General features: G+C 39.4%; 9 non-coding genes across 9 annotated transcripts; 6 read left to right on the top strand and 3 right to left on the bottom strand.

Moving 5' to 3' along the window:
• Positions 1 to 403: 403 nt before the first annotated feature.
• TRNAQ-UUG (transfer RNA glutamine (anticodon UUG)) lies at positions 404 to 475 on the bottom strand. The gene has a single exon. It is a non-coding gene; the product is annotated as a tRNA-Gln (tRNA).
• A 259-nt stretch (positions 476 to 734) lies between these two features.
• TRNAQ-CUG (transfer RNA glutamine (anticodon CUG)) lies at positions 735 to 806 on the top strand. The gene has a single exon. It is a non-coding gene; the product is annotated as a tRNA-Gln (tRNA).
• A 3,320-nt stretch (positions 807 to 4,126) lies between these two features.
• Positions 4,127 to 4,198, top strand: TRNAQ-CUG (transfer RNA glutamine (anticodon CUG)). The gene has a single exon. It is a non-coding gene; the product is annotated as a tRNA-Gln (tRNA).
• Positions 4,199 to 5,442: 1,244 nt separating this feature from the next.
• On the top strand, positions 5,443 to 5,514 carry TRNAQ-CUG (transfer RNA glutamine (anticodon CUG)). The gene has a single exon. It is a non-coding gene; the product is annotated as a tRNA-Gln (tRNA).
• Positions 5,515 to 6,394: 880 nt separating this feature from the next.
• Positions 6,395 to 6,466, bottom strand: TRNAQ-UUG (transfer RNA glutamine (anticodon UUG)). The gene has a single exon. It is a non-coding gene; the product is annotated as a tRNA-Gln (tRNA).
• A 2,369-nt stretch (positions 6,467 to 8,835) lies between these two features.
• TRNAQ-CUG (transfer RNA glutamine (anticodon CUG)) lies at positions 8,836 to 8,907 on the top strand. The gene has a single exon. It is a non-coding gene; the product is annotated as a tRNA-Gln (tRNA).
• Positions 8,908 to 10,135: 1,228 nt separating this feature from the next.
• Positions 10,136 to 10,207, top strand: TRNAQ-CUG (transfer RNA glutamine (anticodon CUG)). The gene has a single exon. It is a non-coding gene; the product is annotated as a tRNA-Gln (tRNA).
• Positions 10,208 to 11,088: 881 nt separating this feature from the next.
• On the bottom strand, positions 11,089 to 11,160 carry TRNAQ-UUG (transfer RNA glutamine (anticodon UUG)). Its single transcript has one exon. It is a non-coding gene; the product is annotated as a tRNA-Gln (tRNA).
• Positions 11,161 to 13,528: 2,368 nt separating this feature from the next.
• On the top strand, positions 13,529 to 13,600 carry TRNAQ-CUG (transfer RNA glutamine (anticodon CUG)). Its single transcript has one exon. It is a non-coding gene; the product is annotated as a tRNA-Gln (tRNA).
• Positions 13,601 to 13,692: the final 92 nt, after the last annotated feature.

Raw genomic sequence — 13,692 nt, 5'->3', positions numbered from 1 at the left:
TTAACCCTTTAACAATTTTGAAAGAGAATGGCGATACAATAGAGCTGCTTTTCCCAAAATGGTATTATTAATGTTGTTGCTGCATCTTCAAGTAAAAAGAGAATCCATTGGGTCACAGATTGAGCATGTTTCTTAACATTGAGTTAAGTTTGAAAATTTCAAATCTTTTATGTATGTTTCCGATGCAGATCTGCCCATCGACTCAGAATGACCTCACTGTTCATACATTTAAAAAAAATGCATAAAGGTTAAGGTGCTAGGCACAAAAGTGGATTTTTATGAAAAGTTATGCCAGAGAGTGAGAGCGAAAATGAATACCCTACACCACTAACCTTATGAATATTACTATCTTTGGCCTATAATTTAAGACAACAAGGAGACAAAGTGTGTTAGAGCAAGAGAGAGGTTCCACCGAGACTTGAACTCGGATCGCTGGATTCAAAGTCCAAAGTGCTAACCATTACACCATGGAACCCTTGTTGAGCAGAGCTTCATAAGGGCAATGAGAATATAGGGCACAGTCAAGATTTTTACTGACCTATAGTAACCGTTTACTGATATTATATCGAAGCAGCACTGTTGCTGTTGGATGCTGTGCAATCGCAAAGTATTGGCTTCATGTCTCATTTGGATCAAATTCTTCCTCTGGAGTCTAATGATATAGGAATATTACATATTTTCTCTGATGTGCTCTGTTTTTCCAGAATGAAGTGCATCATGCTACTGAATATGTGGGCTCCATGGTGTAATGGTTAGCACTCTGGACTCTGAATCCAGCGATCCGAGTTCAAGTCTTGGTGGGACCTTGGGGCTGCTTCTCTTTTAGAGTTGCCTTTCATTTGCAGATAGATATAACAGCAATAGCTTTGCTTTACAGCCCACTTTGATGGCAGTCTTCTTTGACCAAAGAATATTAATAGTTTCTGGGGATGACTCTCTTTTGCCACAAAGAAACTGCCCACTCTCATATCTCCAAAGCTCCAAGGTATAATGGCTATTAAACTGGCTTTTGATCTCAGCGATTTGCATTGAAAGCCCAGGAGGCCCCTAAAATCAGTTGAATTGTTTCCTGATAATTTAGAGTTTATTTCTTCTTTCGAGAAAGGTGTGATCCAAATAAAGTAAGTACATTTAAACAAGGGCACTTGATCAGTAAATGCACTACTTTCTAGAACTCATAACTCTTGTAAGTTATAAAAAGTTTGCTCTCCATACAGTTTGTCAACTCAAAGAATTACATTTTTTACACATTTAATAAGACCATCAAATTGCTTGAAACATAGGAATGATTGTGAAAGTGAATATGATTCACCAAAATAATTGTATAACATTTTTTAATGTTAATAAAATAGGGCTTTTTCCAATCTTTTCACATCAATGTTGTTTCTGCATGTTCCAGTGAGCAGAGAATCTACTGCACATAGTGTGTACATTTTTCTTTTCATAGAGTTAAGGTTGGACATTATTCATCTGTGGAAAATGTTTCTGAGAGATATCTGGGTGCCCACTCTGATTGACCTTAGGGATTGTACATTAACGATATGTAGTTGCATCACTGTATTGGTATCAGGCACCAAAGTGCATTTAAATGTAATGTCGTGCAGAGAGAGTCGACTGAACTTCTGAATATTAACTCTGTTGAATTGTAATTTGAGAAATTAGAAAATGGAGTGTAAGAGCAAGATAACGGTCCCACTGAGACTTGAACTCGGATCGTTGGATTCAAAGTCCGAAGTGCTAACCATTACACCAAGGAACCCTTGCAAGATGCACCTGAGAGCGTTGAATCAGAAATGGCAATATAGAGCACATTTACAATTTTTACAGATTCATAGTCCCAATTGACTGATATCATACAAACACAGCGATGTTGTCGATTGACGTTGTGCTATAGCAATCTCTGTGCTTTATAGAGCATGTAGATCAAATTCTTCCTCTTGAGGCATATGATTAAGCAATATTAAATATTGTTTCTGACTGCCTCTGTTTTGGCATAATGAAGTTCAGCATTTGCGGAAGTATTTAGGTTCCATGGTCTAATGGTTAGTAGGCTGGACTCTGAATTTAGTAATCTGACATGTTATAGCTATATTTTGTTTTCCTTTGGGTGTATTGTCATTTTATGCACATAGATTTCCTAGCAGTGGCTGTGATGAATAGTTCAATTTGATAGCAGCTTCCTTTTGAGAATTTGAAAAAAAAAGAATTAAATAGTCTCTCTGGATGACTCTGCTTTGATTTCTATGTGCACATCCCTTTTGCGTTTCAGAGGGATTGACCAACATACACAACAGTGCTTGGAAGACCTCTTCCTCCCTCATGGCATGTAAAGCTAACCTCTCTCCTACCGTGTGTTTTTTTACTTTTTAACTTCCCCTTCCGAGTCATGATCATGTAACTGAATTTACATTTTTAGATTTTAACTGCAGTAGTTGCTTGTTTTTCATTTTTATTTTTTGTGTACGCATACATCCCTTTTTGTGGGGAGGGGGGAGTGATGTCTGTTTACTTATATTAGCTAATATAGGTCATTTTATGTCCGCTTACAATATGTGTCAGGATTTTTTATGTCGTTTCCAATCAATGTCTAATATCAAGTGGTTTGCAGCAGTCATACAAAGGCACGTAACACCCCCAAAACACCTACATAAGTTAGAAATACTCCGGAAGAGTACTCAGTTTATGAAAAGGCGGTGAATCCCAAATAGAACTGTAAATGTAAGCTAGCAAGCAGACTGTGCACCCCTGTTTGGAACTATGACCTGTGTGTTGCCCTCTATTAACAGAACAATGTAACTGCAGCCCATGTCACATAAAATAGAAAGTAGAGATTATGCAAATTAACTCCCAGAAGAGCCTGGTGTCACCCCAAAAGGTGTCATGCTTTTCACACCAAGAAACATCCACACATAGATCCCTGCGAACCTCAAAAACGTACAGGAAACCCTGTCCAGCGCTTTGCTCCCAGAGGAGATAAGGTTGAAAAACCACCCTATGTTAAAAGTGTCCATAATCCATGCCAGCTGCCCTGTCGTTAGAACCTGGCCGTTCGGGGCCTAGGGGCATGAGTGGAAGGGTTTAACCTGCCTGGGTTCTTGGGCATGGTTTCATCATGCCTCAGTTTACAATGGCACTCTGCCTCTTTGTCAGGCTTTAAAGAAGCCTGACTCCTGCAGAGCAAAAGATCTGATTATTTCCTTACATGTTTTGTACGTAAGAATGCGGATGGTGCTCTGAGCCTCCTATGGTGGTTATTAAGCATGGTATACATACCATAGCATGTAACTGTGCCTACAAATGGAACATTTTGTTCATTTATTAGGGAGTTGTGAAAATGGCAAAATCAAATTGCCATTACTGACACAGACCAGCTGCCGCTGTCCGGACATTTCGTCGAAAGACATTTCGTCGAAAGACATTTGGTCGACGTAATGTGGTCGAAAGCCAAATGGTCGATTTTTTTATTTATTTATATATATATGGTTTAGGTTGTAGTTTACGGAAAAAAAGGGGTTTTTAGAAAAAAAGGGGGTTGGGGGACACCCCCAACCCCCCCCCAAAAAAAATGTGAAAATAAAAAACAAAGCAATTCGACCATTTGGTTTTCGACCAAATGGTTTCGACCAATTGTCCTGTCGACAAATTTTTTTCGACGAAATGTCTGGCAACCCAGCTGCCGACTGTTGCTATTGACAGGAGTTCCAGGTGTATAAACTGAGGAGATCACCAGTTCAATTACCTGTGAACGCATTTTGAAGCTCATTCACAACCAGTTCATGCCCGTTCTCTCCATTTTGGCTTTCTGGCTGGCCGAGGGGCCCTTCAGTAATGTTCTTTGCTAACCATTACACCATGGGCCCCTTGCTGGTGCAACCTGACAGAGTTGTAACAGAAATGAGAATCGAGATCTCATGCATCATTTTAACAAACTCATATTCCTAGCCCACGGATATTATGCAAATGTGGAACTGTTTAGTTGGTTGTTGCGCAATAGCAAACTCTTTGCTTTACAGCTCATTTGGATAGGATTCTTCCTCTGGAGGCATAAGATAAAAGAATATTGCATACATTCTCTAAAAGGCTCTTTTTTTGCTGCAATGACGTTCATCATGTCACTAAGTATGTAGGTTCCATGGTGTAATGGTTAGCACTCTGGACTCTGAATCCAGCGATCCGAGTTCAAATCTCGGTGGGACCTTGGGAATTACTGTGTTTGTTTTCCTCTCAGTGTCTTGTTTTAATAGCAATGACGCTGCTGTGTCGCCCACGTTCATAGCATTATTCCCTGGGTGCATTTGAAAAAAGAAAGATTTTCCATGGATGACGCTCTTTAGCCACAATGAAACCCACCACTTTCTGTGGTGTGAAAGACCCATGGTGTAATGGTAGCACCCTGGAGGTTGAATCCAATAATTTGCATTCAAATCTCTGTAAGAGTTTACCATCAGTCAAACCTTTCCCTTATGGTTTATTGTGGATGTCTTCTTTGAAGAAAGGTATGATCCAACTAAAGTAAGTACATTCACGAATGGGCCCTTGGTCGGTACAAACAGTATTTATACACCTCAGGCCTTTTGTGAATTAAGAAAAGTGTGTTCTTCGTTCTATTTTTCATCTCAAACTGATACCTTCATTTTACAAACATGTAAAGGCTGTTAAGACGCTTGATTAATATCATTGATTCTGAATGTGGTCGCTTTTCATAGGATTAACCCTTTAACAATTTTGAAAGAGAATGGCGATACAATAGAGCTGCTTTTCCCAAAATGGTATTATTAATGTTGTTGCTGCATCTTCAAGTAAAAAGAGAATCCATTGGGTCACAGATTGAGCATGTTTCTTAACATTGAGTTAAGTTTGAAAATTTCAAATCTTTTATGTATGTTTCTGATGCAGATCTGCCCATCGACTCAGAATGACCTCACTGTTCATACATTTTAAAAAAATGCACAAAGGTTAAGGTGCTAGGCACAAAAGTGGATTTTTATGAAAAGTTATGCCAGAGAGTGAGAGCGAAAATGAATACCCTACACCACTAACCTTATGAATATTACTATCTTTGGCCTATAATTTAAGACAACAAGGAGACAAAGTGTGTTAGAGCAAGAGAGAGGTTCCACCGAGACGTGAACTCGGATCGATGGATTCAAAGTCCAAAGTGCTAACCATTACACCATGGAACCCTTGTTGAGCAGAGCTTCATAAGGGCAATGAGAATATAGGGCACAGTCAAGATTTTTACTGACCTATAGTAACCGTTTACTGATATTATATCGAAGCAGCACTGTTGCTGTTGGATGCTGTGCAATCGCAAAGTATTGGCTTCATGTCTCATTTGGATCAAATTCTTCCTCTGGAGTCTAATGATATAGGAATATTACATATTTTCTCTGATGTGCTCTGTTTTTCCAGAATGAAGTGCATCATGCTACTGAATATGTGGGTTCCATGGTGTAATGGTTAGCACTCTGGACTCTGAATCCAGCGATCCGAGTTCAAGTCTCGGTGGGACCTTGGGGCTGCTTCTCTTTTAGAGTTGCCTTTCATTTGCAGATAGATATAACAGCAATAGCTTTGCTTTACAACCCACTTTGATGGCAGTCTTCTTTGACCAAAGAATATTAATAGTTTCTGGGGATGACTCTCTTTTGCCACAAAGAAACTGCCCACTCTCATATCTCCAAAGCTCCAAGGTATAATGGCTATTAAACTGGCTTTTGATCTCAGCGATTTGCATTGAAAGCCCAGGAGGCCCCTAAAATCAGTTGAATTGTTTCCTGATAATTTAGAGTTTATTTCTTCTTTCGAGAAAGGTGTGATCCAAATAAAGTAAGTACATTTAAACAAGGGCACTTGATCAGTAAATGCACTACTTTCTAGAACTCATTACTCTTGTAAGTTATAAAAAGTTTGCTCTCCATACAGTTTGTCAACTCAAAGAATTACATTTTTTACACATTTAATAAGACCATCAAATTGCTTGAAACATAGGAATGATTGTGAAAGTGAATATGATTCACCAAAATAATTGTATAACATTTTTTAATGTTAATAAAATAGGGCTTTTTCCAATCTTTTCACATCAATGTTGTTTCTGCATGTTCCAGTGAGCAGAGAAATACTGCACATAGCGTGTACATTTTTCTTTTCATAGAGTTAAGGTTGGACATTATTCATCTGTGGAAAATGTTTCTGAGAGATATCTGGGTGCCCACTCTGATTGACCTTAGGGATTGTACATTAACGATATGTAGTTGCATCACTGTATTGGTATCAGGCACCAAAGTGCATTTAAATGTAATGTCGTGCAGAGAGAGTCGACTGAACTTCTGAATATTAACTCTGTTGAATTGTAATTTGAGAAATTAGAAAATGGAGTGTAAGAGCAAGATAACGGTCCCACCGAGACTTGAACTCGGATCGTTGGATTCAAAGTCCAAAGTGCTAACCATTACACCATGGAACCCTTGCAAGATGCACCTGAGAGCGTTGAATCAGAAATGGCAATATAGAGCACATTTACAATTTTTACAGATTCATAGTCCCAATTGACTGATATCATACAAACACAGCGATGTTGTCGATTGACGTTGTGCTATAGCAATCTCTGTGCTTTATAGAGCATGTAGATCAAATTCTTCCTCTTGAGGCATATGATTAAGCAATATTAAATATTGTTTCTGACTGCCTCTGTTTTGGCATAATGAAGTTCAGCATTTGCGGAAGTATTTAGGTTCCATGGTCTAATGGTTAGTAGGCTGGACTCTGAATTTAGTAATCTGACATGTTATAGCTATATTTTGTTTTCCTTTGGGTGTATTGTCATTTTATGCACATAGATTTCCTAGCAGTGGCTGTGATGAATAGTTCAATTTGATAGCAGCTTCCTTTTGAGAATTTGAAAAAAAAAGAATTAAATAGTCTCTCTGGATGACTCTGCTTTGATTTCTATGTGCACATCCCTTTTGCGTTTCAGAGGGATTGACCAACATACACAACAGTGCTTGAAAGACCTCTTCCTCCCTCATGGCATGTAAAGCTAACCTCTCTCCTACCGTGTGTTTTTTTACTTTTTAACTTCCCCTTCCGAGTCATGATCATGTAACTGAATTTACATTTTTAGATTTTAACTGCAGTAGTTGCTTGTTTTTCATTTTTATTTGTTGTGTACGCATACATCCCTTTTTGTGGGGAGGGGGGAGTGATGTCTGTTTACTTATATTAGCTAATATAGGTCATTTTATGTCCGCTTACAATATGTGTCAGGATTTTTTATGTCGTTTCCAATCAATGTCTAATATCAAGTGGTTTGCAGCAGTCATACAAAGGCACGTAACACCCCCAAAACACCTACATAAGTTAGAAATACTCCGGAAGAGTACTCAGTTTATGAAAAGGCGGTGAATCCCAAATAGAACTGTAAATGTAAGCTAGCAAGCAGACTGTGCACCCCTGTTTGGAACTATGACCTGTGTGTTGCCCTCTATTAACAGAACAATGTAACTGCAGCCCATGTCACATAAAATAGAAAGTAGAGATTATGCAAATTAACTCCCAGAAGAGCCTGGTGTCACCCCAAAAGGTGTCATGCTTTTCACACCAAGAAACATCCACACATAGATCCCTGCGAACCTCAAAAACGTACAGGAAACCCTGTCCAGCGCTTTGCTCCCAGAGGAGATAAGGTTGAAAAACCACCCTATGTTAAAAGTGTCCATAATCCATGCCAGCTGCCCTGTCGTTAGAACCTGGCCGTTCGGGGCCTAGGGGCATGAGTGGAAGGGTTTAACCTGCCTGGGTTCTTGGGCATGGTTTCATCATGCCTCAGTTTACAATGGCACTCTGCCTCTTTGTCAGGCTTTAAAGAAGCCTGACTCCTGCAGAGCAAAAGATCTGATTATTTCCTTAAATGTTTTGTACGTAAGAATGCGGATGGTGCTCTGAGCCTCCTATGGTGGTTATTAAGCATGGTATACATACCATAGCATGTAACTGTGCCTACAAATGGAACATTTTGTTCATTTATTAGGGAGTTGTGAAAATGGCAAAATCAAATTGCCATTACTGACACAGACCAGCTGCCGCTGTCCGGACATTTCGTCGAAAGACATTTCGTCGAAAGACATTTGGTCGACGTAATTTGGTCGAAAGCCAAATGGTCGATTTTTTTATTTATTTATATATATATTTTTTAGGTTGTAGTTTACGGAAAAAAAGGGGTTTTTAGAAAAAAAGGGGGTTGGGGGGACCCCCCAAACCCCCCCCCAAAAAAAAATGTGAAAATAAAAAACAAAGCAATTCGACCATTTGGTTTTCGACCAAATGGTTTCGACCAATTGTCCTGTCGACAAATTTTTTTCGACGAAATGTCTGGCAACCCAGCTGCCGACTGTTGCTATTGACAGGAGTTCCAGGTGTATAAACTGAGGAGATCACCAGTTCAATTACCTGTGAACGCATTTTGAAGCTCATTCACAACCAGTCCATGCCCGTTCTCTCCATTTTGGCTTTCTGGCTGGCCGAGGGGCCCTTCAGTAATGTTCTTTGCTAACCATTACACCATGGGCCCCTTGCTGGTGCAACCTGACAGAGTTGTAACAGAAATGAGAATCGAGATCTCATGCATCATTTTAACAAACTCATATTCCTAGCCCACGGATATTATGCAAATGTGGAACTGTTTAGTTGGTTGTTGCGCAATAGCAAACTCTTTGCTTTACAGCTCATTTGGATAGGATTCTTCCTCTGGAGGCATAAGATAAAAGAATATTGCATACATTCTCTAAAAGGCTCTTTTTTTGCTGCACTGACGTTCATCATGTCACTAAGTATGTAGGTTCCATGGTGTAATGGTTAGCACTCTGGACTCTGAATCCAGCGATCCGAGTTCAAATCTCGGTGGGACCTTGGGAATTACTGTGTTTGTTTTCCTCTCAGTGTCTTGTTTTAATAGCAATGACACTGCTGTGTCGCCCACTTTCATAGCATTATTCCCTGGGTGCATTTGAAAAAAGAAAGATTTTCCATGGATGACGCTCTTTAGCCACAATGAAACCCACCACTTTCTGTGGTGTGAAAGACCCATGGTGTAATGGTAGCACCCTGGAGGTTGAATCCAATAATTTGCATTCAAATCTCTGTAAGAGTTTACCATCAGTCAAACCTTTCCCTTATGGTTTATTGTGGATGTCTTCTTTGAAGAAAGGTATGATCCAACTAAAGTAAGTACATTCACGAATGGGCCCTTGGTCGGTACAAACAGTATTTATACACCTCAGGCCTTTTGTGAATTAAGAAAAGTGTGTTCTTCGTTCTATTTTTCATCTCAAACTGATACCTTCATTTTACAAACATGTAAAGGCTGTTAAGACGCTTGATTAATATCATTGATTCTGAATGTGGTCGCTTTTCATAGGATTAACCCTTTAACAATTTTGAAAGAGAATGGCGATACAATAGAGCTGCTTTTCCCAAAATGGTATTATTAATGTTGTTGCTGCATCTTCAAGTAAAAAGAGAATCCATTGGGTCACAGATTGAGCATGTTTCTTAACATTGAGTTAAGTTTGAAAATTTCAAATCTTTTATGTATGTTTCCGATGCAGATCTGCCCATCGACTCAGAATGACCTCACTGTTCATACATTTAAAAAAAATGCATAAAGGTTAAGGTGCTAGGCACAAAAGTGGATTTTTATGAAAAGTTATGCCAGAGAGTGAGAGCGAAAATGAATACCCTACACCACTAACCTTATGAATATTACTATCTTTGGCCTATAATTTAAGACAACAAGGAGACAAAGTGTGTTAGAGCAAGCGAGAGGTTCCAGATCGCTGGATTCAAAGTCCAAAGTGCTAACCATTACACCATGGAACCCTTGTTGAGCAGAGCTTCATAAGGGCAATGAGAATATAGGGCACAGTCAAGATTTTTACTGACCTATAGTAACCGTTTACTGATATTATATCGAAGCAGCACTGTTGCTGTTGGATGCTGTGCAACCGCAAAGTATTGGCTTCATGTCTCATTTGGATCAAATTCTTCCTCTGGAGTCTAATGATATAGGAATATTACATATTTTCTCTGATGTGCTCTGTTTTTCCAGAATGAAGTGCATCATGCTACTGAATATGTGGGTTCCATGGTGTAATGGTTAGCACTCTGGACTCTGAATCCAGCGATCCGAGTTCAAGTCTCGGTGGGACCTTGGGGCTGCTTCTCTTTTAGAGTTGCCTTTCATTTGCAGATAGATATAACAGCAATAGCTTTGCTTTACAGCCCACTTTGATGGCAATCTTCTTTGACCAAAGAATATTAATAGTTTCTCGGGATGACTCTCTTTTGCCACAAAGAAACTGCCCACTCTCATATCTCCAAAGCTCGAAGGTATAATGGCTATTAAACTGGCTTTTGATCTCAGCGATTTGCATTGAAAGCCCAGGAGGCCCCTAAAATCAGTTGAATTGTTTCCTGATAATTTAGAGTTTATTTCTTCTTTCGAGAAAGGTGTGATCCAAATAAAGTAAGTACATTTAAACAAGGGCACTTGATCAGTAAATGCACTGCTTTCTAGAACTCATAACTCTTGTAAGTTATAAAAAGTTTGCTCTCCATACAGTTTGTCAACTCAAAGAATTACATTTTTTACACATTTAATAAGACCATCAAATTGCTTGAAACATAGGAATGATTGTGAAAGTGAATATGATTCACCAAAATAATTGTATAACATTTTTTAATGTTAATAAAATAGGGCTTTTTCCAATCTTTTCACATCAATGTTGTTTCTGCATGTTCCAGTGAGCAGAGAATCTACTGCACATAGTGTGTACATTTTTCTTTTCATAGAGTTAAGGTTGGACATTATTCATCTGTGGAAAATGTTTCTGAGAGATATCTGGGTGCCCACTCTGATTGACCTTAGGGATTGTACATTAACGATATGTAGTTGCATCACTGTATTGGTATCAGGCACCAAAGTGCATTTAAATGTAATGTCGTGCAGAGAGAGTCGACTGAACTTCTGAATATTAACTCTGTTGAATTGTAATTTGAGAAATTAGAAAATGGAGTGTAAGAGCAAGATAACGGTCCCACCGAGACTTGAACTCGGATCGTTGGATTCAAAGTCCGAAGTGCTAACCATTACACCATGGAACCCTTGCAAGATGCACCTGAGAGCGTTGAATCAGAAATGGCAATATAGAGCACATTTACAATTTTTACAGATTCATAGTCCCAATTGACTGATATCATACAAACACAGCGATGTTGTCGATTGACGTTGTGCTATAGCAATCTCTGTGCTTTATAGAGCATGTAGATCAAATTCTTCCTCTTGAGGCATATGATTAAGCAATATTAAATATTGTTTCTGACTGCCTCTGTTTTGGCATAATGAAGTTCAGCATTTGCGGAAGTATTTAGGTTCCATGGTCTAATGGTTAGTAGGCTGGACTCTGAATTTAGTAATCTGACATGTTATAGCTATATTTTGTTTTCCTTTGGGTGTATTGTCATTTTATGCACATAGATTTCCTAGCAGTGGCTGTGATGAATAGTTCAATTTGATAGCAGCTTCCTTTTGAGAATTTGAAAAAAAAAGAATTAAATAGTCTCTCTGGATGACTCTGCTTTGATTTCTATGTGCACATCCCTTTTGCGTTTCAGAGGGATTGACCAACATACACAACAGTGCTTGGAAGACCTCTTCCTCCCTCATGGCATGTAAAGCTAACCTCTCTCCTACCGTGTGTTTTTTTACTTTTTAACTTCCCCTTCCGAGTCATGATCATGTAACTGAATTTACATTTTTAGATTTTAACTGCAGTAGTTGCTTGTTTTTCATTTTTATTTGTTGTGTACGCATACATCCCTTTTTGTGGGGAGGGGGGAGTGATGTCTGTTTACTTATATTAGCTAATATAGGTCATTTTATGTCCGCTTACAATATGTGTCAGGATTTTTTATGTCGTTTCCAATCAATGTCTAATATCAAGTGGTTTGCAGCAGTCATACAAAGGCACGTAACACCCCCAAAACACCTACATAAGTTAGAAATACTCCGGAAGAGTACTCAGTTTATGAAAAGGCGGTGAATCCCAAATAGAACTGTAAATGTAAGCTAGCAAGCAGACTGTGCACCCCTGTTTGGAACTATGACCTGTGTGTTGCCCTCTATTAACAGAACAATGTAACTGCAGCCCATGTCACATAAAATAGAAAGTAGAGATTATGCAAATTAACTCCCAGAAGAGCCTGGTGTCACCCCAAAAGGTGTCATGCTTTTCACACCAAGAAACATCCACACATAGATCCCTGCGAACCTCAAAAACGTACAGGAAACCCTGTCCAGCGCTTTGCTCCCAGAGGAGATAAGGTTGAAAAACCACCCTATGTTAAAAGTGTCCATAATCCATGCCAGCTGCCCTGTCGTTAGAACCTGGCCGTTCGGGGCCTAGGGGCATGAGTGGAAGGGTTTAACCTGCCTGGGTTCTTGGGCATGGTTTCATCATGCCTCAGTTTACAATGGCACTCTGCCTCTTTGTCAGGCTTTAAAGAAGCCTGACTCCTGCAGAGCAAAAGATCTGATTATTTCCTTACATGTTTTGTACGTAAGAATGCGGATGGTGCTCTGAGCCTCCTATGGTGGTTATTAAGCATGGTATACATACCATAGCATGTAACTGTGCCTACAAATGGAACATTTTGCTCATTTATTAGGGAGTTGTGAAAATGGCAAAATCAAATTGCCATTACTGACACAGACCAGCTGCCGCTGTCCGGACATTTCGTCGAAAGACATTTCGTCGAAAGACATTTGGTCGACGTAATTTGGTCGAAAGCCAAATGGTCGATTTTTTTATTTATTTATATATATATTTTTTAGGTTGTAGTTTACGGAAAAAAAGGGGTTTTTAGAAAAAAAGGGGGTTGGGGGGACCCCCCAAACCCCCCCCCAAAAAAAATGTGAAAATAAAAAACAAAGCAATTCGACCATTTGGTTTTCGACCAAATGGTTTCGACCAATTGTCCTGTCGACAAATTTTTTTCGACGAAATGTCTGGCAACCCAGCTGCCGACTGTTGCTATTGACAGGAGTTCCAGGTGTATAAACTGAGGAGATCACCAGTTCAATTACCTGTGAACGCATTTTGAAGCTCATTCACAACCAGTCCATGCCCGTTCTCTCCATTTTGGCTTTCTGGCTGGCCGAGGGGCCCTTCAGTAATGTTCTTTGCTAACCATTACACCATGGGCCCCTTGCTGGTGCAACCTGACAGAGTTGTAACAGAAATGAGAATCGAGATCTCATGCATCATTTTAACAAACTCATATTCCTAGCCCACGGATATTATGCAAATGTGGAACTGTTTAGTTGGTTGTTGCGCAATAGCAAACTCTTTGCTTTACAGCTCATTTGGATAGGATTCTTCCTCTGGAGGCATAAGATAAAAGAATATTGCATACATTCTCTAAAAGGCTCTTTTTTTGCTGCACTGACGTTCATCATGTCACTAAGTATGTAGGTTCCATGGTGTAATGGTTAGCACTCTGGACTCTGAATCCAGCGATCCGAGTTCAAATCTCGGTGGGACCTTGGGAATTACTGTGTTTGTTTTCCTCTCAGTGTCTTGTTTTAATAGCAATGACACTGCTGTGTCGCCCACTTTCATAGCATTATTTCCTGGG

This window comes from Ambystoma mexicanum, chromosome 5p (assembly GCF_040938575.1).
Source record: "Ambystoma mexicanum isolate Mex_15411 chromosome 5p, UKY_AmexF1_1, whole genome shotgun sequence".
NCBI lineage: Eukaryota > Metazoa > Chordata > Amphibia > Caudata > Ambystomatidae > Ambystoma > Ambystoma mexicanum.
This window is presented reverse-complemented; position numbering and strand designations above follow the sequence as displayed.